Source organism: Fukomys damarensis, unplaced genomic scaffold (genome assembly GCF_012274545.1).
Source record: "Fukomys damarensis isolate Sample0158 unplaced genomic scaffold, DMR_v1.0_HiC HiC_scaffold_33, whole genome shotgun sequence".
NCBI lineage: Eukaryota > Metazoa > Chordata > Mammalia > Rodentia > Bathyergidae > Fukomys > Fukomys damarensis.
The window spans coordinates 52005021-52009523 of NW_022900945.1; positions in this window are offsets into that span (position 1 = coordinate 52005021).

The window sequence follows — 4503 nt, forward strand, 5'->3', positions numbered from 1 at the left end:
ATATAAATAATTTCTCATATAGAAGACATTATGTAATATTTAGCCTTCATATGATTATTACATTCAGCATTACGGGCTCAAGGTACATCATTCTCCCACAAATGACTCAGATTTATTATGCCAAAGTAATACTCTACATCACATATATATCCCATATTATCCTTATCCACTCATCTGTTGATGGGCACAAAGGTTGCTTCATCGAAGTTTAGCCCCTGAACTGTGTTGCTATCACTTTATTGGGGGGGCAATTTGAGACAGAGTTTTGTTATTTTCTTTTATTTATTTGTGTGGTTTTTTTTGGCTTTTTGAGACAGGGTCTCACTACGTAGCTGAGACTGACCTGGAACTCACTACGTAGCCCTGGCTGGTCTCGAACGTGGGGCAATCCTCCTGCCTCAGCCTCGTAAGTGCTGTGATATAATCCCATTTGTTGATTGTTGTCATTATTACATGTGCAATTGGAGTCCTGTTCAGGAAGTTTATGCCTGTCTTCAAGAGTTTTACCCCTCTTGTTTTCAGCAGATCCAGAGTTTTTTCTTAATCAAAAATGTATTTATTGGGATGGCTTACCATTCATCTTTTTTTAAAGTAGTTATCAAGGTCACTTTAATATTGGACTAGATTGTTATTGCCATAGTTAATTCCCATTACTTAAAAGATAAGGAGAACCAGGTCAGTCTGTAACCTTGATCCATTTCCTATTTAAAAACTTTTTTCCACCAAGTTCACTGGTACAGTTTAGGTATCCAATACAGTTATGCGCATCTTTGGGACCTTGTACTGGCTAAACATTCATCTTGACTCAGGGCACCACTAGTGCCGCTTCCTCCTGAAGAACATTCTTCCGGAAGCCTTGCCTTTCCTCCTGTAGGCGGGCAGAAGACACAGAGCCACCGTCTGGTTTCTGAGGTTCACGGTGATTTCATAGTTCCCTGGGCCCTCAACGGCACGGGTAGGAACTGGGGCTGCGCACTGGGCGCTTCTCGCGTGTCCTCTTCTCTTCTGGAGGGGGATGAAGATCTTCTGAGGGAGCCGTGTTCTCACGGGGAGGTGGTCCTCGCTGGAAAGGGTCAGCGTCTGTTTTTTATATCTAGGTCTTTGACCCATTTTTTAGAGTGAGAGATATGGGTCTGGATTCATAGTTCTGCATGTGGATACCAAGTATTCCCAGCACCATTTTTCTTTTTCTTTTCTTTTTTTTTTTTTTTGGTACCGGGGATCAAACTCAGGTCTTTGTGCTTGTGAGGCAGACGGAGGAACCACTGAGCTAAATCCCCAGCCCTGGAATTTGTTTTCACTTACAAGAGTTACAATCCCAAAGTGCTTCCAGATGGTCTCAGGTGCAGATTTAACCCTTACAGTTCTGGAAGGAGCACCCTTTCCTGTGTCGAGTTGAGAAATCCTGGGCCAGCATCTGTCTAAGGACCCTGAGATCTGCCTGTGTACAGGAGAGAGACTTTGGAGGCTGTGGAGAGGAAACTGAGCCTTCAACGGACTAACCTGAGGTACAACCAATGCTCAAGAACAAATTGAGTTCATAAGTCAAGGGTTCACTGTATTTTTTTCCACCATGTTTTTGGCCCATTTGTTGAAGATCAGATGACTGAAGGTGCCTGAGGTTGTTTCTGCATCCTCTATTTTTTGTTTTGTTTTCTGGTACCAGGGATCGAACTCGGGTCCTTGTGCTGGCAAGGCAGGCAGTGGGACCACTGAGCTAAATCCCCGACCTTTTGATTTTTGAGACAGAGTTTCAAAAATCACTGTCACTCAGGGTGGCCTCAAACCTTGGCGACTGTCCGGCCTCAGCCTCCCAAGTGCTGGGATTAGAGGCGTGCACCACCATGCCTGCTACAAGCACCTTCTATTCTGTTTCACTGATCCACTCGTCTATTTTTGTGCCTGTACCTTGCTGTTTTTTATTTTTTTAAAGACACACCCTTGCTATGTAGTTCAGGTTGTCCTTGAACTCACCATGTAGCCCAGGCTAACCTCAAACTCATGGCAATCCTCCTGTCTCAGCCTCCCATGTGCTGGAAAGATTACAGGTGTAAGCCACCATGCCTGGCCCCCATACTTTTTTCATCATGGCTTTGTAATAATATCATTTGAAATCTGGGATTGTGATGCTTCATTTTGCTCTTGTTGCTCTTTATATTTTGGTACCACATACATGACAGTATTTTAAAAAAAATTCTGTGAAGAATTTTATTGGTATTTTGATTGGGACTGAATTAAATCTGTATCCTTTTTGGGAGTATGGCCAATTTAGCAGTATTAGTTCTACTTGTCCAGGAACAGAGGATGTGTGAAAGATCCCTGTCCTAATTTAACCTGTTTTCCTGAATAAGTTCTACTCTTTCCCTATCTGGAGGAGCTTCCTGTCTTCCCCTCACCTTTTCAGATTGTGGGCGGGGGGGCCTGCCCTGTTTCCAGAACATTTTTTTCCCACTGGTGCCGAATCTCCCTATAGACTGGAAACTTCTTGACGACAGGACCATATTTTGTGTACTGCAGTAGTTCCTGGAGTAAGGATTTTACAGGCCTTATCTTGCTTACTCATCACAACCACCCAGCAACACCCCACATCATACCTATTTTGTAAGTAAGTACATTAAGGTTAGAGTTTAAGAAATTTGCCCAGAATTATTAAGACAGCAAAAATCAGGATTTTTTTGGTAGTACTGAGGTTTGACCAGGGATGCTCTACCACTAAACTACATCCCACCAATTTTTATTTTTCTTTTTGGTACCGGGATCTAACTCGGGTCCTTGCACTTGTGAGGCAGGTGGCAGAACCACTGAGCTACATCCCCGGCCCTCGTTTTCCTATCTTTTTCTTCTGATAGGTCTTGCTAAACTGCCAAGGCTGACCTGGAACTCGCAGTCTTCCCTCCTCAGTCTCTGGAGTAGATGGGATCGTAGACATGCACCGCCATGCCCTGCCAGAGTCCGGATTTAACAGGAGGCACCTGGCAGACACAGCGGCACATGCCTACAACCCCAGCTGCTTGGGAGCTTGGGGCAGGAGGACTAAAGGTTCAAGTCTTACTTGGAGTACTTAATGAAGCCTTGCCTCAACAAATAAAATTTTAAAAAAGAGCTGGGGATGTAGCTCAGTGGTAGAGCACCTGAGGGTTCAATCCCCAGTACCACACACACAGAAAAATAGCACCCACATCACAGTATTTGGTGGTTTTACTTGTCCCCGTCCTTCTGTACTCAGCTCCTGCAAGTGCTAACACTGCAATGATTTTTTCGCGTGGCTTCCTCACGTGGGTATACGCTCCTTGAGAGCAGACACCAATCACTCATCTTGTATTTAGCACAGGGCCAGATGCATTATGGGAATTTATTAAATGACAAAACGGACTTTTGTTTTTCTGAGACAGGGTTTTGCTACACAGTTCTGGCTGGCCTTGAACTATGTAGCCCAAGCTGTCCTCAAACTCATGGTGAGCCTCCTGTCTCAGACTCCTGTGTGAACCACCACGGCTGGCCTATTGTAATTATAAGGCAGGGTGTCACTGTGAAGCCCAGGCCTCGAACGCCTGTGTCAGTCTCCCAGACTGGTGGGTTATAGGCATGCACCACCTTGCCTGGCATGGACTTGAACCTACAGAGTGTGGCGCCATATCCCCAGATTTTTTTATTTTTTAAAGCCAGATTCTAAGTTGTCCAGACCGGTTTCAAACTTGTGATCCTCTTGCTTCAGCCTACTAAGCTGCTAGGATTACATGCATGTGCTACCAAACCCAGGTAGACTGGACTTTAAATATTATCTACCTTTTGAGGTTCTGTTCAATTTCTATTTCTTCTGATAATATTTACTTAAGGAGTCCAGGATTTTCCATTCTCAGAATTCTGCCTGACTACTTACTCACTTATATATGTTGCCTTGCTTTAGAGACAGAGTCTCAACGAGGCTGCAAGTTTTTCTGGGGAAGACATCTCTTACATTAATTGCATATTAATAGCCAATACTTCCAATCATAAAGTGAGTATTCAAAAATTACTTGTGATGGTACCAAAAAAAAAAAAAAAGCCAGGGACTTAGCGCAATGGTTTTGCCTTCTGCCTATAATCCTAGCACTCAGGAGGCTGAGGCAGGAGGATTACCATGAATTTGAGGCCAGCCTGGGATATAACTACATAGTGAGATCCTATCTCAAAATAAATAAAATAAATAGATCAAAAATTACCTGTGAATTAAGAATGTTCAAAGCAGTGTTTAGTATCATCCCATCTACTTGGGAAGTGCAGGTAGAATGATTTCAAGTTTGAGACCTGCTTGGGTAGTCTTGCCTGTCTCAAAACAAAAAGGGCTGGGGTGTAGCTCAGTGGGAGAATGATACAGTGCTTGCCTAGCATACATGAGACCCTGGGTTTGATCCACAGTACCAGAAAAACAGCATAATCTTGGGAGGTCCCACTTTATCTTATTAGTAAATCATCGCCTTGTCTTTATCAGGCTTTTTTTTTTTTTTTTTTTTTTTTTTTTTT